Genomic DNA, 21,621 nt, shown 5'->3' with positions numbered 1-21,621 from the left:
TCTGATGATAGGTCAACGCGGCTGTCAGTCAGATCAAGGACAGCTGGCATCGACAGTATCAAATTACATTGAGGAAAAAAGTTGCAAAAAAATTCATTCTTCCGTCTGGCAGCGAAAGCAAATCTCAACACTCTCCTTAATTTATTATTTTATTCTAACGTTATACGTTAAAGAAAAGTTTCATTATAATGAACACCAAGCAGCTTTTCATATTTTCCGAAACACACCGCTCCCGTGACGTGATTTAAGGAAACATTGCAGATTGAAAACAATTTTAAACTTGCTCGGATGAACTTTGGGGTAAGGAATGGAGCTTCTGCAGTTAGAACCAATAAGACTATCTGTCGTGCGGCATATTATACTGAAATATATTCTCTAACCTGGTTTTGCACAGAAAATGCAATGCGGCCGTCGGAAACATCTGGCGCCCCCGCTGTCGTTGCAACGCACGGGTCTGTGCTAGTACTTGCTGATCATTTACTCTCTGGTCCACACTCTTTGCAAGGATTACCACTGCAGGCGGGTTTCGCTCGGCTCAGCCTGCGCCGCTGTCACGCGCTCGCTCCTTCCATGCTGGCAGCACCCGCGTCACGTGGCAGAGGCTCGTCCGCATCCCCCGCCGCTGATTGGCCGGTGGGAAGGAGGCTCGTCCGGGGAAAGGTGGGGCGCGACGGCACGCGCTCCCGGTCTCCTGTCAATCATCCGCCGAGTCCCTCGGCCGGCCCTGCGGCGTCGCGGATACCCCGCTGGTGGGCAGGTTCGGGATTATATCGCACCGTTATCGGCGCATGCAATGCCAGGCGAATGGGTACAGGAACCAGATATGCTTTGGCTTTCAGCTTTGTTCGCCCAATGTACATCGGAGCGGCGGAACAAACGGTGAACATAATCCAAGGACTGTGCTGGGGGCAGCCCACTTCCAGAGCCAGAACAGCATCCTGTTAACCCTAACCAAGGTTTGTCTTTGGAATATGGGAGTACCCAGAGGAAAACCCAAGCCATCACAGGGAGGAGGTAAACGTACTGAGAGACAGCGGAGGCAATCAAACCCACTTACCAAGGGCTCATTGGCCCCGGACTGTCAGACTTCAATCCAACCTCCTACCTCCAGGCTCGGACCCGGAGACATTGGGATCGCAAGGCTTTGACCTTCAGGCCTCTACTTCTGGACTTGCTGATCTCAGTCTTCAACCTTCGGGCATCCACCTGCAAACTCGCTGAGCTCTAGACTTCACCCTATGCCGACTGGGTATCGACCCCATGACTCGCCAATCACGGGTTTGACCTTCAGGCCTTGACCCCATGACTGACCAATCACGGGTTTGACCTTTAGGCCTCCACTCCGTGACTGACCAATCACGGGTTTGACCTTCAGGCCTTGACCCCATGACTGACCAATCACGGGTTTGACCTTTAGGCCTCCACTCCGTGACTGACCAATCACGGGTTTGACCTTCAGGCCTTGACCCCATGACTGACCAATCACGGGTTTGACCTTTAGGCCTCCACTCCGTGACTGGCCAATCACGGGTTTGACCTTCAGGCCTCAACTTCTGGATTGGCAAGGAACTCCGATCCCGATGACCTGGGGAGGTTCACTGGCCCTCATGGCTCCAGCCCATACGAACCTCCACTGGATCACTGGTCTCTTCAGCGCCTGCCAACCTGACCTCCAGAGATGCTGGCCTTTGACCGTAGATCGCCTCAGCCTGTGTCTGATTCCTCAATTACTGCCCCAACCTTATAAACCAAAAAAAACAATTAAATCTGAGTCATGACATTGATGGACATCACAGCTCAGTGCCATCTTGATCAGAGGCTTCACACGGTCTAAATCCCTCCACTATTTTAAAGGCTTGCCTAAAAGCCTCTGAAATGTGTCTATCGTATCATCTTCCACCTCTTCCTGGCACCAGGCATCTGCCGTTCTTTGTGTAAAAATGTTCGTCTTGTAAATCTCCTTTAAACTTTCCTCCTCTCATTTTAAAGCCATGACCTCCAGTATTTCTCCCGTGATAAAAACTGGCTGTCTACCCCATCTATGTTTCTCATGATTTTCAAAGTTTCACAGGTTGATTTTAGTAGGTATGCAGTATACAACCTGAAATTTGTACTCTTCGCAGACATCCACGAAACAAGAAACACCATAGAATGAATCATAGAAACATCGATAAGTCACCCCTCCCCCTCCCTTTGAACGAACACTGACAGAACCCCCACCCCTCAATGGAAGCAACAGAAGAGCTCCAAAGCCCCAATAATTTAAAAGATTCTTTCAAGGCTTCCGTTGGCCTCTGACTCTCCAGGAAAACATCCAAGTTCGACCAACTTCTCCTTACAGCGTATACTCTCCAGTCAAGGCAACATACAGGTGAGCCTCTTCTGCATGCCTTTAAAGTGTCCACGTCTTTCCTGTAATACAGTGACCAGAACCAATCACATTACTCCAAATGTGGACCAATCAGAATGTTGGCCAGCTGCAACATGATATCCTGGAATCAGTGACCAGAACAGGACTTGTATTATTTATTAATTGATTGATTGATTGAGAGATAGCACATAGTAGGTCCTTTGGCCCTTCGAACTGCACTCTCCAGCTATCCCTGATTTAACCTAATTATGGGGCAATTTACAATGACCAGTTAACTTATCAGCCGGTAGGTCTTTGGACTGTGGGAGGAAACCAGAGCACCCAGAGGAAACCCACGCAGTCACGGGGAGAACATACAAACTCCTTACGGGCGGGATTTGAACTTGTGTCACTGGTACTGTAAAGCGTTGTGCTAACCACTACACTACCGTGCCACCCCAAAGTATATAGAAACATAGAAATATAGAAAATAGGTGCAGGAGTAGGCCATTTGGCCCTTCGAGCCTGCACCGCCATTCAGAATGATCATGGCTGATCATCCAACTCAGAACCCTGTACCTGCTTTCTCTCCATTCCCCCTGATCCCTTTAGCCACAAGGGCCATATCTAACTTCCTCTTAAATATAGCCAATGAACCGGCCTCAACTGTTTCCTGTAGCAGAGAATTCCATAGATTCACCACTTTTTGTGTGAAGAAGTTTTTCCTTATCCTAAAAGGCTTCCCCTTTATCCTTAAACAGTGACCTCTCGTTCTGGACTTCCCCAACATCAGAAACAATCTTCCTGCATCTAGCCTGTCCAATCCCTTTAGAATTTTATACGTTTCAATAAGATCCCCCCTCAATCTTCTAAATTCCAGCGAGTATAAGCCTAGTCAATCCAGTCTTTCTTCATATGAAAGTCCTGCCATCCCAGGAATCAATCTGGTGAACCTTCTTTGTACTCCCTCTATGCAAGAATATCTTTCCTCAGATTAGGGGACCAAAACTGCACACAATACCCTAGGTGCGGTCTCACCAAGGCCTTGTATAACTGCAGTAGAACCTCCCTGCTCCTGGACTCAAATCCTTTTGCTATGAATGCCAACATACCATTTGCCTTTTTCACCGCCTGCTGTACCTGCATGCCCACCTTCAATGACTGGTGTACAATGACACCCAGGTCTCGTTGCACCTCCCTTTTTCCTGATCGGCCACTGTTCAGATAATAATTTGTTTTTCTGTTCTTGCAACCAAAGTGGATAACCTCACATTTATCCACATTAAATTGCATCTGCCATGAATTTGCCCACTCACCTAACCTATCCAAGTCACCCTGCATCCTCTTAGCATCCTGCTCACAGTTAACACCGCCGCCCAGCTTTGTGCCATCCACAAACTTGGAGATGCTGCATTTAATTCCCTCGTCTAAATCATTAATATATATTGTAAACAACTGGGGTCCCAGCACTGAGCCTTGTGGTACCCCACTAGTCACTGCCTGCCATTCTGAAAAGGTCCAGTTTACTCCCACTCTTTGCTTTTTGTTTGCCAACGAATTCTCTATCCACATCAATACCATACCCCCAATACTGTGTGCTTTAAGTTTGCACACTAATCTCCTGTGTGGGACCTTGTCAAAAGTCTTTTGAAAATCTCAATATACCACATCCACTGGCTCTCCCCTATCCACTCTACTAGTTACATCTTCAAAAAATTCTATAAGATTCGTCAGACATGATTTTCTTTTCACAAATCCATGCTGATTTTGTCCGATAATTTCACCTCTTTCCAAATGTGCTGTTATCACATCTTTGATAATTGACTCTAGCATTTTCCCCACCAGATGTCAGACTAACTGGTCTATAATACCCTGGTTTTTCTCTCCCTCCTTTTTTAAAAAGTGGGATTACATTAGCTACCCTCCAATCCTCAGGAACTAGTCCAGAATCTAAGGAGTTTTGAAAAATTATCACTAATGCATCCATTATTTCTTGGGCTACTTCCTTAAGCACTCTGGGATGCAGACCATCTGGCCCTGGGGATTTATCTGCCTTTAATCCCTTCAATTTACCTAACACCACTTCCCTACTAACATGTATTTCCCTCAGTTCCTCCATCTCACTAGACCCTCGGTCCCCTATTATTTCCGGAAGATTATTTATGTGAAGACAGAACCAAAGTAGTTATTCAATTGATCTGCCATGTCCTTGTTCCCTATGATCAATTCACCTGTTTCTGACTGTAAGGGACCTACATTTGTCTTGACCAATCTTTTTCTTTTCACATATCTATAAAAGCTTTTACAGTCAGTTTTATGTTCCCTGCCAGCTTTCTCTCATAATCTTTTTTCCCTTTCCTAATTAAGCCCTTTGTCCTCCTCTGCTGGTCTCTGAATTTCTCCCAGTCCTCAGGTGTGCTGCTTTTTTTTGCTAATTTATATGTTTCTTCTTTGGACTTGATACTATCCCCACTTTCCCTTGTCAGCCACGGGTGCACTACTTTTCCTGGTTTATTTTTTTGCCAAACTGGGATGAACAATTGTTGTAGTTCATCCATGCGATCTTTAAATGCTTGCCATTGCATATCCACCGTCAACCCTTTAAGTATCATTTGCCAGTCTATCTTAGCTAATTCATGTCTCATACCTTCAAAGTTACCCTTCTTTAAGTTCAGAACCTTTGTTTCTGAATTAACTATGTCACTCTCCATCTTAATGAAGAAGTCCACCATATTATGGTCACTCTTACCCAAGGGGCCTCGCACGACGAGATTGCTAACTAACCCTTCTTCATTGCTCAATACCCAATCTAGAATGGCCTGCTCTGTAGTTGGTTCCTCGACATGTTGGTTCAGAAAACCATCCCACATACATTCCAAGAAATCCTCTTCCTCAGCACCCTTACCAATTTGGTTCACCCAATCTATATGTAAATTGAAGGCACCCATTATAACTACTGTTCCTTTATTGCACGCATTTCTAATTTCCTGTTTAATGCCACCCCCAACCTCACTACTGCTGTTAGGTGACCTGTACACAACTCCCACCAAGTATTCTTGGTGTTCTTCATATATATGTCAAGTATTCTCACATGACATCAGAAACCAGTTGGCCCATTGTATCTATGCTGGCTTTCCTTACAAGTCCTGTACTCAAACTACCCACTTATGTTCGCCTGTATATTAAAGTTATCAGCAAAGAATGTACTGTATGTGTCACCATATACTCCCTTAATGATCATTTTCTTGCAGGCATTCACAATAGAACAGAGAAGTACAATAGAATCAATGTAAAATTGCAAACAACCAGTGTGAAAAAGAAGACAAACTGTGCATTTGATAGTGGTATACACAATAATGAGGGGTTTTGATAGGGTAAATGCAGCAGGCTTTTTAAGGTCGGGTGAGACTACAACTAGAGGTCACGGGTTAAGGGTGAAAGGTGTATAGTTTAAGGGGAACATGAGGGAAAACTTCTTCACTCAGAGGGTTGTGAGAGAGTGAAGCGAGCTGCCAGCGCAAGTAGCACATGCGAGCTTGATTTCAATGTTTAAGAGAAGTTTGGATAGGTACATGGATGGTAAGGGTATGGAGAGCTATGGTCGACAGGAGTAGCCAGTTTAAATGGCTCAGCATGGACTAGATGGGTTGAAGGGCCTGTTTTTATGCTGTACTTTTCTGTGACTACATAAACAAACAAATAAAAACAGTAAATAAATACTACTGAGAACATGAGTGTGGTGTCCTTGAAAGAGAGTCTGTAGGTTGTGGGGTCAGTTCAGAGTTGAGGTGAGTGTAGTTATCCACGCTGGTCCAAGACCCTGACGTTTGAGGGGTAATAAGTATTCCTGAAACTGCTGATGTGTGACCTAAGGGTCACACTGCCTCCTGCCTGCTGGTAGTAGTGAGATGGAGTGGATAGTGGGAGTCCTTGATGATGGATGTCACTATCAGGAGTGAAAAACTTACTTGCAGAAACATCACTGGCACATAGCATCATAGTCTTAGAAAAGCATAGCGCAGAAACAGCCATTTGGCCCATCTAGTCTGTGCTGAACCATTTAAGCAACCTATTCCCACTGACCTGCCCTCCATACCCTGACCGTCCATGTACCTATCCAAACTTCTCTTCAACATTTAGGGTTTGCCTTTAATTGACCAAATTAAGCAATTTACTACCAGGTGGTCTCCATTATCTTTGTCATTGGTTGGTTGAGTTAATGCTATTAAGATGATGGTATTACCCAAATTCTTATATTTATTTCAAGCATTACCAATTTTTATTCCTAAATCTTTTTTTGATATTATTGATTCCAAAATATCTTCCTATCTGTGGCAAAATAAAAATCCTAGACTAACGAAAAAATATTTACAGAAGCCTAAGAAGGAGGGTGGTTTGGCTTTGCCAAACTTGAGATTTTACTATTGGGCAGATAATATATGATATTCAATATTTTGGACGCAAGAATCGACTATAGCAGCTTGCCCACAATGGGTAAATTTGGAATGTAAATCTGTACAAGACTTTTCATTGTTTTCAATTTTAGGATTTCCACTTCCTTTTTCTTTATCTAAATTGAATAAACAAATAACTAATCCTATAGTTAAGCATACATTGTGAATTTGGTTTCAATTTCATAAATTTTTTGGCTTGAATAAGTTCATCTTATCAAGCCCTATAATATCTAACTTTCTTTTTCGGCCCTCTTTTATGGATCAAGCCTTTGTTTTATGGAAAACAAAAGGTATAACATGTTTTCGTGGTCTATTTTTAGGTGATAGCTTTATGTTCTTTGAACAGATATCTAATAAATATAATTTACCTAAAACTCATTTTTTTAGATATTTGCAAGTTAGAAATTTTTTGAATAATGATTTACAGTCTATTCCGAAACTGTGTCCATCGGACATTACGGAAAAATTTTTAGCTCTGAATCCTTGTCAGAAGGGTTTAGTAGCTATCATTTATAATATGATCATGAAAATACAGCCAGAAGTATCTGAAAAGATTAAGAAGTACCTGAAAAGAACTTCATTGTCTTATACCCACTGAGCAGTGGGAGAAAAATTTACAATTAGTCAATTCTTCTTCTATTTGTGCTAAACATGCCCTAATACAATTTAAGGTTGTACATAGAGCTCATATGTCTAAGGATAAACTTGCTCAATTTTATTCTTATGTTAATCCAACCTGTGATAGATTTCATTCTGAGGTTGCTTCATTGACCCACATATTTTGGTCTTGCCCTTGTTTGCAAAATTACTGGAAAGATATTTTCGGTATTATTTCAACAGTTCTGAATATCAATTTCCAATCGCATCCTATTACTGCAATTTTCGGTTTACCAATGGCGGATAATAGTCCTTTATCCCCCTCATCTCGATGGATGATTGCATTTGTTACATTAATGTCTAGAAGATCTATTTTATTGAATTGGAAAGAAATTAATCCTCCAACTATACTTCAGTGGTTTTCTCAAACTATCTCTTGTTTGAGCTTAGAAAAAATTAGAAGTGTTGTTTTTGATCCTTCAGTTAAATTTGAAGAAACTTGGAGACCATTTATTCAACATTTTCATATGAGTTAAATTGTCTTTTCCTAAACCTCACTTTCATTTTCCTTAATTATTTGGATGGAGGTTCGGAGTTATTGGCACTACTGTATATATTTGACATAATGCAATGGCCCATGTTGTTTAGTTTTTTTCCCCTCTTTTTTTGGTTTTTTTTTTACATCTTTTGTTTGCAATTATCATGAGTTTGGGAGGTTATTATATATTGATTATCATCTATTTGATTGTCTATTTTTTGATTGTTTGTACTCTCAAACTCTCTGTATCATGTTTCATTTATGTTTGCTTAAAAATTAATAAAAAGATTTAAAAAGAGAAAAAGAACATTTAGGGCTTGTACAACTCTTGTGCTCGTTCCATGCTCTCATGCCCCTCTGAATGAAGTTTCTCCCATGTAACCCTTAAGCTTTTCACCTCTCACCCTTAACCCATGACCTCTAGTTTTAATCTCACCCAACCTCAATAGAATAAACCCTGTCTATACCCATCATAATTTTGTATTCCTCTTTCTAATCTCCCCTCAGTTTTTCTGCATTCCAAGGAATAAAGTCATAGCCCACTCAATCTTTCTTTATAGCTCTGGTTCTCAAGTCCTGGCAACATCCTTGTAAATTTTCTCTGCACTCTTTCAACCCTATTTAGATCTTCCCTGCAGGTAGGTAACCAAAGCACACAACATTCACAAACATAAACACGATTTCTACAAGTTATAACATAATTAAATAAACAAAAAAACACAAAGCCCACTTCAGAGCAAAGTGTGATCATGGTGTTACTACACAGTTGTGTTCAGTGTTGTGTGGGTTGGTTCAAGAACTGAATGGCTGAAGGGAGGTACATTAGCTGCTCTGTCCTGGCATTTGATGCATCACCAAAGACACTGGCAAATTTCTGCAGGTCTACTGTGGAGAATATTCTGACAGGTTGCAAGCCTCCCCACCGTCAAGGATATCATTCGAAGGTGATGTCTCAACAAGGTGCCATTCATTATTAAGGACCCTTACCGTTCCTGGTGTGCCCTCTTCTCCCTACTACCAACAAGAAAGAGATCTAGGATCCTGAAGACTCACATTCAAACATTTTAGAAGCACCTTCCTGTCTGCCATCAGATTTCTGAACAGTCTGTGAACTACCTCACTATTCCTATTTTGCATTTTTTTTTGTTCCCCTGCAACTTTTTTAACAATATGCTAGACCACAAAGGAGCAGAATTAAGCCATTTGGCCCATCAACTCAGCTTTAAATGTACACAATGACTTGGCCTCTGCAGCTGTCTGTGGCAATAAATTCCACTCTGGCTTTTGCTTACGTCTTGCTCTGTACTGCAGCCACAAAATAACAAATTTTGTGACATATGTCAGTGATAATAAACCTGATTCTGTTATTGAACCTGTTGACGTGGGGCTTCAGGGTTCTCCTCCTCCTTCCTGATTGTAGCTGCGAGAAGAGGGAATGGCCCAGATGGAGGTGATCGTTGATGTTTGATGTTGCCTTCTTGAGGCAATCCTCATGTAGGTAACATCGATAGTGGGGATGGATGCACCTGTGATATATTGGACAGAGCACACTACTCCCTGCTGTTTCTTGTGTCCCTGCACATTTGAATTGCTGTACCCGACCACGATATCATACTGTCGTAGCTATCAGACTCCTCAATACCCGAAGCCTGGACCAACACCTTGCCCTACTGCCCTGTTTATTATTTATTGTTATGCCTGCACTGTTTTTGTGCGCTTTATGCAGTCCAGTGTAGGTCTGTAGTCTAGTGTAGCTTTCTCTGTGATTTTTTTAATTACGTAGTTCAGTCTAGTTTTTGTACTGTGTCATGTAACACCATGGTCCTGAAAAACATTGTCTCATTTTTACTATGCACTGTACCAGCAGTTATGGTTGAAATGATAATAAAAGTTGACTTGACTTGATACAACCAGCAGGATACTCTCAACAGTACATCCGTAGAAGTTTGTCAGAGTGTTCGGTGACAAGCCGAAACTCCTTAAAGTAAGTATTCCGAAAGTAAAGATACTGGCACCATTTCCCTGAGATTTATGTATTGGGCCCAGGACAGGTCATCCACTATGTTAACGCCCAAGAATGTAAAGCTGCGATTATTTTCACTGCCAATTCCCCAGTGTAGGTTGTCATGTGTTCCCTCCCCTTCCTGAAGTCAACAACCAACTCTTTAGTTTTGCTGACGTTGAGTGAGAGGTTGTTGCTGTGGCACCACTCAGCTAGGTAACATAAGCTGACTCGTGGGCACCTGTGATTCATCGAACAACAGCAGTGCTGTCAGTGCGTTTGTACAGGGCATTGAAGTTGTGCTTAGCCACACAGTCACGTGTGCATTGGGAGCAGAGCCGAGGGCTGTACTCTTCAAGGAAAGCTTGAATAGTTTACGACTTTCTATTCCTTGGACTGTAGGAGAATGAGGGCAGATATGATACAGTACACAAAAATTATGACGGGTACATCTGGGGTAAATGCAACCAGGCTTTTACACTGAGCTTGGGTGGGACTAGACCTAACGGTCATAAGTTAAGGGTGAAAGGTTAAATATTTATGGGGAATCTGAGGGGGAGCTGATGGGTTAGGGCACCACGGTAGCATAGTGGATAACACAATGCTATTACAACTTAAGGAGTTCAGTTCCGATGTCCTCTGTAAACAAGTTTGTACGTTCCTTCCCGTGTGCATGTGGGTTTCCTCCAGGTGCTCTGGTTTCTTCCACTTCGAACATTTATTGTCAAAGTATGTATAAATTTTAAAAACTTGAGACTCACCTCCTTGCAGGCAGCCACAAAGCAAGAATCCCAAAAGAAACCATTAAAAAAAGACTAACAAACACGAGAGAGAGGGAGAGAGAGAGAGAGAGAGAGAGAAAGAAAGAAAGAAAAAACAATAAAAGCAAGCAACAGCATTCAGAGTGAAAGTGAGTCCACAGACATGAGGCCTGGAGCAGGCCCACAGCCTCAGCCTCAGTGCCGTGGAGAGCAGAGTAATCGTCATGGAGCAGTGAGCAGAACTGGCTCGATCCTCACCTCTGGTCCCAACAACCGGCCTTTTCAGTCCATCCAGCCCAGCGTTTAAATTGCCCAAACAATGGTTCGTCCCTCGCAGTAGGACTCAGGCCTTGCTGCATCAACACGCTCTGGGCCCGTACCCAACCTTTCCAAACCGGCCGGCCTGGTGCTCAGATCAATCAGACCTCGCTGTTGGTTTAGGTGGAGCAACTCCAAAGATGTTCTGCTCCGACTTTTCTCCACTTCACTTGAGACTCCGGCTGAACCATGCCTCGGCCTCGCTCTGACTTTGTGTCGCATCTGCACACCTTGACTCTCGAGTCAGCCTGACCTCGCCCCTTCATAGTTTGCGGTGATCACTTTCCAAAGAAAAAGTGTTATTAATGAAGTATTTAAAGTTGTATTTCTTGCTTTATGAACCGCCAAGAAGCTGTCATCCGTCTTCAGTTGCGCCATCTTAAACCAGTTAGCAAGTTAATTGGTCGTTGTAAATTGTTCTGTGATTAGGCTAGCGTTAAATCTGTGGGCTGTTCCACATGTATCTCCAAATAAAATAAATAAATTTATTACTCAGAGAGTAGTGAGAGCACAGAATGAACAGCCAGTGGAAGTGGTGAATGTCAGCTTGATTGCAACATTTAAGAGAATTGCGATAGATATACGGATAGGAGGAGTAAGGAGGGCTATTGTCCAGTTGCAGGTCCATAAGACATAGAAGCAAAATTGGCCACTTGTCCCAGTAGGCCACTCCGCCATTCAATCAAGGCTGATTTATAATCCCTCTCTATCCCATTCTTCTGCTTTCTCCCCATAACCTTTCTATTCAAGAACCTATCAAACTCCGCTTTAAATATACTCAATGACTTTGTCTCCACTGCCATCCCACAGATTCACCACCCTCTGGCTAAAGAAATTCCTCCTCATCTCTATTCTAAAGGGACGTCCTTGTGTTCTGAGGCTGTGCCCTCTGGCCCTAGACTCTCCCAAAGAGTAGATTTTTGATTTACCTGCTCCATACTGCTTATGGCTAGAATTCCCCAAACTAAGCCCTACATGCTGGTTACCTTCCTTCAAGTTCCAGTATTTCAAATCACTCCTCATCTGAATGGGAATAGGCAGAATAACAAGATGGCATGGACTAAATGGGCCAAAGGGCTTGTATCAGTGCTGAGTTATGGCTAATCACGCAGTCTTGGGGTGCATCTGTGCTGACGGTCAGTGAGGAGGAGATGTTGTTACCAATCCTCACCAATTGAGGACTGCCAATGAGGAAAACAAGCATCCGGTAGCAGAAGGAGGCACAGAGGCTCAGGTCTGGAAGCTCAATGATTAGTTTGGATGGGATGATTGTGTTGAACACATTTAACATTTAATATCATTTAACATTTAACATCAGCCTGACGTACGAGCTCCTGTAATGGGAGGATAGAATTACTCTTTTGTTGAAGCTACATAAAAGATTTAGCAGTAACTGGAGATATAATGGAGTTATATAAACTATACACCGGTTTCAATACTTCAGGAAGAATGTGAGTCTCAAACCAAGGGTGAAGAAAAGATTTATAGAACTAATTTGAGGTTTGTGGGATGTCAGGTACAAGGTTAGAGCGCAGACATAGATTAGTGCAAACTGGAATATCGATGGAGAATCACAAACATTCAGTTGGGCAGATATAGGGATGTTCAAAGATTCAAAGTACATTTCTTGTCAAAGTATGTATGCAGTGTACAACCCTGAGATTCTTCTCATAGACAGCCACAAAACGAAGAAAAGCATGGAACCCTTTCAGGGGCAAACGTCAAACCCCAGCCAGCACACAAAAAAAATGTGCAGAAAAAGAAAAATGATCAAAAAATGTACAATATAAAACACAAAATCGAATGGGTCCAGACGTATTCAGTTCAGTTCTGTTCAATCTAGTGCGATGTCGTATGCTATCTGCATTCAACTATACACACGTATTCATCAAAGTGAAACAATGTTCCTCGGGAACAAGGTGCAAAACACTTACCATATACATCACACAGTAATATTAATGGATATAAAAGATATTCTGTAGATGGACAAGCTGACATACAGTGAAGAGCATATAATACATAAAATTAAATATACAACAGTATAATGCTACTGGCGCTGTCATAAGAAATGCGCACTGGGTTATAGCAGGGTGTTCAGAAGACCCACAGCCTGGGAGAAGAAGCTGTTAGCCACCTGCCAGTTTTTATACTCTGGTACCTTCTCCCTGATGGTAGGAGGTCCAAGAGATCGTGAGACAGATGGAAGGGGTACTTAACAATGCAGAGGGCTCTGCGAATGCAGACTTCTGGTGTACATCCTGAGTGGGGGGAGGGGGGAGAGATCCCAGTGATCCTCTCAGCTCACCTCACTATCTATTGTAGGCTCTAAGATCCCCTCAAACACTGAGATGGCATCTGCATCCAGCTCCACTTCAGCAGCACATTCCCAACACCCACCACTCTGTGTGGCAAGTGGGAGATAAAGTGTAAAGTGGAAGTACACAGTTAACTGCATTGGATAATTAAGAGCATTGATGGGATCATTAACAGTATTGATGTACAGAGTGATTTTGGTTACAAGTTCATAGCTCCTTGAAGGTGGCCACATCATTCGAGAGGGTAGTAAAGAAGGCAAATGGCATGCTTACTTTTTTTGTCAAAGCACAGAGCTCAGGAGTCAGGAAGTGATATTGCAGCTTTATAAAACACTGGTTAGGCTGCACCTAGACTATTGCATTTGTGAGTAGATATTTTCTCTTCATAGGGAGGGTGAGAAACCAGAACTTACCATTTCTAGGGGTGATGAGAACAGAAAGAATTGGGGCCTTTGAAAGGGAATTAGATCAGTTCTGCTGATTGAGTCATTTTGTGGAGGAAGGAAATAGAATTGAGATTTTCCAACAAGGGGCAAGCATGGACTGGATAGGCTGAATGGCTGCTCCAGTAATTCGGATACCTGTCTGTTAAGAACAAAGTACGTTGATATGTTAGTGTCTGTTATAACTGTTTCTCAGGATATCGGGGATCAGTGGTAGATGGTGGCAAAGAATGTGTGTGTTCCGTTTGCCTTCATTGACGAAGGCATTAAGTCCAGGAGTTGGAAGTCACAATGCGTTGGTGAGATTACACTTGGAGTATTCTGTACAGGTGTAGTTACCAAACAAGGATGTTGTGACATGAACAAATTACTGGAGGGGCACTGAAGCTCATGGATATAGATGGGTTTTATTCAACAAAATGAGCAGCAGGCATCATGTTGAGACACTCTTGGCACAGGAGGCTTGCTTGTCCCAATATTACATGATACAATGTGTCTACAATGCTTCCTTTGAATTGCGTATAGTTTTCAAACACATCCTTCTTCAAGCCCACACCTCAGACACCCAAAGTGAATGCTAATCCCCACTGACAGTTTCTCTGGATTCGTGAAAATGCAGACATCATGTGAGTGGGTATTTCCTGGTTTGTAATCAGCCCCAATCTGCAGCTCCAGTGAAACTTTTGCTCAGAACTGCATTTTAAATTTAGTCTACAACCCACATTCAAATCTGAAGACTGGTTGCCCCTGAAATTAATATTTACTCTATACTCTAACTCCAGATTACACCCTAACAGTTGTCATTAACCTGGAAAGGGTGTAGAAAATTTTAACGAGGATGTTACCGGAGCTGGAGATTTGACGTCATGGGGCACTGGATAGGCTGGGACTTTTTCCCTTGTGGGAAGAAGGCTGAGGAGAGACATAAAGACAAGAGATTCTGCAGGTGCTGGAAATGCAAAGCAACACACACAAGAAGCTGGAGGAGCTCAGCAGGTCAGGCAGCACATATGGAAATGAATGAACAGTTAACGTTTCGGGTGAAGACCCATCATCGAGTCATCGGGAAGAGGGAAGATGCCAGAACAAGAAGACTGGAGGTAAAGGAGTACAAGCCAAGTGATAGGTGAAGCCAGGTAGGTGGGGGGGGGGGGGGGGAGGAGTGAAGTAAGAAGTTTGGAGGTAATGGTGGATAAGGTAAAGGACTGGTCCATGAACATTGACTTTTCTAACCAGCAGTACATTTTCCCCCACCCCCCCTTCTCACTTCTTCAATTCCTCACTCTGCCTCCCCTCTTACCTCTTTTCTTTTCCTCACCTGCTTACCACCTCCCCCTTCTTAGTCCACTCACCTTTCCAATCAGATTCCCTCTTCTCCAGCCCTTTACCTTTTCCACCTATTACCTCTCAGCTTCTCACGTCAGCCTCCCTCCCCTAGGGGGAGCTGTTGCGAGTGTGAAGAGAATAAAATAGAGCGTTGATGTAGATTTATTTTAAACTGGAGACTGACAGTCAGCACAGACTAAATGGGCTGAAGAACCTGTTTCTGTTCTGTTTCTCTCTGTGACTTTAAGCTCTGCCCCTCCCCAACAGGATTTCTGTCTCATTTACCTTTGTTTGTTCGTTATGTGGTGTGTCGTATGACATGGGTGATCATGCTCTTTCTGTGACCATGATTGTTCTTGGTAAATTTTTCTACCAAGATGGTTGCCATTGCCTTCTTCTGGACAGTGTCTTTACAAGATGGGTGACCCCAGCCATTATCAATACACTTCAGAGATTGTCTGCCTGGGGTCAGTGGTTGCATAACCAGGACTTGTGATATGCACCAATTGCTCATACGACCATCCACCAGCTGGTCTCATGGATTCACATCACCCTGATCAGGGGTTTGGGGGTGGGGGGAGTTAAGCAGGTGCTACATCTTGCCCAATGATGACCTGCTGGGTAACAGAGGGAAGGAGCACCTTCCACCTCCTTTGGTAGAGACATATCTCCACCCTGCCACCCTAGTGTGCTTCTGCCTGTTGAATAGATCACAATGTGCACCAGTTTTGAATTATAATTGCAAGGGCTGCACAGAAGCGGAATGGTTAGCGTAATGTATTACAGTGCCACCAATCAGCAATCGGTTCAATTCCGGCCGCAGTCTGTAGGGAGTTTGTACATTCTCCCGTGATGGCGGGGGTTTACTGCAGGTGCCCCGCTTTTCTCCCTCATTCCAGAGAAGTATTAGTTACTGACACACTATGTTGATGCCTAAAGTATGTCGACACTTGCAGGCTGACACCCAGCACATCAAACAACATTTCACTGTATGTTTCGATGTATGTGTGACAAATAAAGCTAATCCTTAAAAATAATTAACTCTTTGGCTGCAAGTTTACCTACAAAATAGTTTACCTGGAAGCACTTGTTTTCTATGATAGCCTCCAGAGTTTAGTATATTGCACGCAGTCCGGGGATACTTTTCACGCACAGCTTGTTTTACTGTTGTTTTTGTTGTTGTTGTCATTGCTTGTGTTGTTCTGTTGAAGTTGGCGCCAGAATGTGTGTCAGTACTTGTGGGCTGCCTCCGGCACCTCTTTGTGTGTGTTGGTTGTTAACGCATTTCACTGCGTTAAATAAATACATCTGAATCCAAAGCCCCGAGTAGTAATCTCAGGCGGCAGAATGACCATGGGGGCTCCACTGTGTGGCCTGTGACATCATCACGTGTTAACGTTTGATGGGCAGGAGAGGGAAAAATGACCTGCTGAGTGCGAACGAGAGGGGTTTTCAATTAAAATGTTCGGGAGCAGACGTCGATGCAACCTACTGTCCATGCATTGATCCATGGATATTGCCAGAGTGGACTTGGGGCTGAATGGAAGCAGCAGGGCCTGGGTCTGAGAGCGAGGAATGAGCCGCTGTTTGGACGATCTAAGCACAGGACCAAATTGAAAAGGTCAGGGAGTCAGGGCTGGAGGTGAGGGATGGGCTGCTGGACAGCGAGGTGTACTCATCCCCGCACTGAAATAAGGCTGAAGCCTGCAACGAACAGGCTCTTGGACCGGCTGCAAGAATGAACCGGTTTCGAAGCCGACGACTCACTTTCCTGAACCTGAGTCCTGAGTGTTATTTGTTTACTTTTTATTGTTTGCACATTTTTTCTTTGCACATTAGTTGTTTGATGGTCTTTTTATTGGGTTCTATTGGGTTTCTTTGCTTTTGAGGCTGCCTGTAAGGAGAGGAATTTCACAGTTGTATATAGTACACATACTGTGATAATGTACTTCAAACTTTGATACACCTAATGCCTGTCCTTCAACAGCTGCTACTCTCCACGTTTGTGCCCACACTGTCCCCGTCCCTCCTGGCCATCCTTTCTTGGTTTCCGACCTGTTAACTTTCTTACCTGATGGATACAGCCCAGTCCATCACAGGTAAACTGCTCCCCACAATTGAGCACATTTACAGGGAGCACTGCCACAAGTAGATTCATGAGGTTAATTCCTGGGATGACCGGACTGTCTTACGCCGAGAGGTTAGAGAGACTGGGCTTGGACACGCTGGAATTAAGGAGATTGAGAGGGGATCTGATTGCAGCATATAAGATTATTAAGGGATTGGACAAGATAGAGGCAGGAAATATGTTCCAGATGCTGGAAGAGTCCAGTACCAGAGGGCATGGTTTGAGAATAAGGGGTAGGTCATTTAGGACAGAGTTAAGGGAAAACTTCTTCTCCCAGAGAGTTGTGGGGGTCTGGAATGCACTGCCTCAGAAGGCAGTGGAGGTCAATTCTCTGGATGCTTTTAAGAAGGAGCTAGATAGATATATGATGGATAGGGGAATCAAGTGATATGGGGACAAGGCAGAAACCGGGTATTGATAGTAGATGATCAGCCATGATCTCAGAATGGCGGTGGAGGCTCGAAGGGCCGAATGGTCTACTTCTGCACCTATTGTCTATTGTCTAAAGTAGCCTCTATCATCAAGGGCCCCCACCCTCCAGGCCATGCTCTCTCCTTGCTCCTACCATCGGGCAGGAGATACTGAAGCCACAGGTTTCACACCACCAGATTCAGGGACAGTTATTATCCTGCAACCATCATGCTTTCAAACTTCATTCACTGCTACTCTGAACTGGTTCTACAACCTACAGTCTCACTTTCAAGGACTCTTTACAATTGGTTTTTAAGCATTGTTTATTTATTTTTTATTTGTTCAAAGTAAGAATTATACATGTCACCACATACAACCCTGAGATTTTTTTCTTTTTCTGCAGGCATACTTTTTTTTTAACAAACCTATGGAACAGCAACTGTGAACTGTGAACAAACTGTGCAAGTGCAGAAATAAATAAATAGCAATAAATAACGAGCATGGAATCACAGTATAACATCCATCAGTATACCAATATGAGTCCTTAAATGAGTGTGGTTATCCCCTTTTGTTCAAGAGCCTGATGGTTTAGGAGTAGTAACTGTTCCGGAACCCGGTGGTGTGAGTCCTGAGGCTCCTGTTTCTTCTACCTGATGGTAGCGGCGAGAAAAGAGCATGGCCTGGGTGGTGTGGATCTTTGATGGTGGAGCTGCTTTTCCACAGCAATGTTTCATGTAGATGTGCTCAATGGTTTCCCCATGATGTACTGGGCTGAATCCACTACCTTTTGTAGGATTTTCCGCTCAAAGGCATCGGTGTTCCCATACCAGGCCGCAATGCAGTCAGTCAGCACACTTTCCACCACACGTCTGTAGAGGTTTGCCAAGGTTTTCAATGACGTGCCGAATTTCTGCAGATTCCTGAGGAAGTAAGGGAATGCCGTGCTTTCTTCACAATTATATTTATATGATGGGTCCAGGACATCTCCTCTGAGATAGTGACACTCAGGAATTTAAAGTCACTGGCCCTCTCCACCTTTTATCATCTGATGATTACTGGTTTATGGACCTCTGGTTTCCCTCTCCTGGCAATCAGTTCCATGGTTCTATTGACATTATCCTGTAACTGTTCCTCAGCCTCCTGCAATCACCTCTTAGTTGTCTTGATCTCTGAAGCCTTGCTCTTTAGGCTGTGTCTGTATTCAGGTAGCGGGAGTACAGTCAAATGATCTGACTTGCCAAAATGCAGCTTCAGGAAGGAGCGATAGGATCCCTTATCATAGTGTAGCAGTGGGCCTAGTGTGTTGGGACCTCTGGTGCTACAGGTTACCTGCTGTGATAATTGGACAGGGTTTTCTTCAGACAGGCCTGGTTAAAGTTGGCAACTGTAATTTGAAATGTGTCAGGATGGGCTGTTTCCTGTTTGCAGACAGCATTGTGTACGATTGCTTATGCTCAGCTGCTGGGGGTATGTAAACTACGGCCAGGATCACGGATGAGAACTCCCGAGGTAAGTAGAATGGTGTGCATTAATCATTGGTTGTTCTAAGTCAGGGGACCAGAAGGGTGACATAACACCAATGCACATGCACCAATAGGAATTGACTCAAGAGCACACTCTGCTGCCTCTTTCCTTAGCAGAATTTGAAGTTCGAGCCATTTGGAAAATCGCACAACCTGGTCGGGTAGCTGATTCTGACATGTTTGCTGTCAGCCAAGTCTCAATGCAGCAAACAATCGAGATTTGCCTCATCTGCCTCAGACACAAGTGCCCTGAGATCATCAATCTTATTTTCAAGTGACTGTACATTCGCTAACACGATGGAAGGCAGAGGAGGTCTCAGCCTCCTGTGCTTCAGCCTGGTTGGGATAACGCCTCTCCTGCCGTGTTTTCGGTTTTGGTTTTGACCCCAAAGGGCACTGCGCTTCACGGCTCAGCGTTTAACCGTCGAACGTGAGATCTGAAGATCATTGATGTAATTTCGTAGACCATTGTTAAGAGGAAATCTACATGCTGCAGATTGCAGTGTAAGTAGCTCAGAGGGAGTATGTTTAAGAGGAAAACTGGTTCAGTTTCCTGCGGCCCGCAGAGAGTCGCTGATGTACACAGGCACTATCGTGTTCATTTGTTTGTCAGCCTTGATGTCTATTTTTTCAGAAATTAGAGTCGTAGAGCCATAGAGCTCTGCAGAACAGAAACAGGCCCTTCGGCCCACCTGGTGCATGTCAAGCTATTATTCTGCTTACTCCCATCAACTTACATCCAGGCTATAGCCCTCCATACTCCTTCCATCTATTAACCTATCCATATCCCTCCCATCCATTTAGTTATCCGTATCCCTTCCAACCATTTACCTATCCATATCCCTCTGATCTATTTACCTATCCATATCCCTCCCATCTATTTAGTTATCCGTATCCCTCTGATCCATTTACCTATCCATATCCCTCCCATCCATTTAGTTATCCGTATCCCTTCCAACCATTTACCTATCCATATCCCTCTGATCCATTTACCTATCCATATCCCTCCCATCCATTTACCTATCCATATCCCTCCGATCCATTTACCTATCCATATCCCTCTGATCCATTTACCTATCCATATCCCTCCCATCCATTTATCTATCCATATCCCTCTGATCCATTTACCTATCCATATCCCTCCCATCCATTTACCTATCCATATCCCTCCGATCCATTTACCTATCCATATCCCTCTGATCCATTTACCTATCCATATCCCTCTGATCCATTTACCTATCCGTATCCCTCTGATCCATTTACCTATCCATATCCCTCCCATCCATTTAGTTATCCGTATCCCTTCCAACCATTTACCTATCCATATCCCTCTGATCCATTTACCTATCCATATCCCTCCCATCCATTTACCTATCCATATCCCTCCGATCCATTTACCTATCCATATCCCTCTGATCCATTTACCTATCCATATCCCTCTGATCCATTTACCTATCCATATCCCTCCCATCCATTTAGTTATCCGTATCCCTTCCAACCATTTACCTATCCATATCCCTCTGATCTATTTACCTATCCATATCCCTCTGATCCATTTACCTATCCATATCCCTCCCATCCATTTAGTTATCCGTATCCCTTCCAACCATTTACCTATCCATATCCCTCTGATCTATTTACCTATCCATATCCCTCTGATCCATTTACCTATCCATATCCCTCCCATCCATTTACCTATCCATATCCCTCCGATCCATTTACCTATCCATATCCCTCTGATCCATTTACCTATCCATATCCCTCTGATCCATTTACCTATCCATATCCCTCCCATCCATTTAGTTATCCGTATCCCTCCCAAACATTTACCTATCCATATCCCTCCCATCATTTACCTATCCATATCCCTCTGACCTATTTACCTATCCATATCCCTCTGATCCATTTACCTATCCATATCCCTCCTATCCTGTGGGATAGGTACATGGAGCTTAGAAAAATAGAGGGCTATGGGTAAGCCTAGGTAATTTCTAAGGAAAGGACACGTTCGGCACAGCTTTGTGGGCCAAAGGGCCTTTATTGTGCTGTAGGCTTTCTATGTTTCTAAAACTGCACATAATACTCCAATTAGGCCTCACAAATATCTTTTACAATTTCAACACAACATCACAACTCCTGTACACGATACTTTGATTTACAGAGGTCAATGTGCCAAAAGCTTTCTTAATGACCTTATCTACCTGTGGTACCATTGCCAAGGAATTATGGACCTGTAATCCCAGGTTCTTCAGTTCTACCTTGCTCCTTAGCGCCCTACTGTTCACTGTGCAAGAGCTACACTGGTTGGTCCTCCCAAAGTCTAACTCCTCATACTTGTCTGCATTAAACTCCATCTGCTACTTTTCAGCTAATTTTTCCAGCTGTTCCAGATCCTGCTGCAAGCTTTGATAGTCTTCCTTGCTGTCCACTACACCCCCAGTCTTGGAATCATTTG

At 43.6% G+C, this 21,621-nt stretch overlaps 1 protein-coding gene across 4 annotated transcripts in view; it reads right to left on the bottom strand.

The window, feature by feature from the left end:
* The window catches only part of LOC132381022 (Krueppel-like factor 15), a 39,861-nt gene extending 31,758 nt beyond the window's left edge, over nucleotides 1-8,103 (bottom strand). For 2 of the 4 annotated variants that reach the window (XM_059950111.1, XM_059950113.1), the window contains exon 1: nucleotides 381-8,103. The gene's annotated coding sequence lies outside the window, so the exon portion shown is untranslated. The remainder of the gene's footprint in view (nucleotides 1-380) is intronic. The other 2 variants (XM_059950109.1, XM_059950115.1) reach the window with 2 other exon arrangements.
* Nucleotides 8,104-21,621: the final 13,518 nt, after the last annotated feature.

The sequence above is a fragment of the Hypanus sabinus genome, chromosome 25 (assembly GCF_030144855.1).
Source record: "Hypanus sabinus isolate sHypSab1 chromosome 25, sHypSab1.hap1, whole genome shotgun sequence".
Classification (NCBI taxonomy): domain Eukaryota; kingdom Metazoa; phylum Chordata; class Chondrichthyes; order Myliobatiformes; family Dasyatidae; genus Hypanus; species Hypanus sabinus.
The sequence above is the reverse complement of the archived record's forward strand: the minus strand, read 5'-3'. Positions and strand labels throughout refer to the sequence as shown.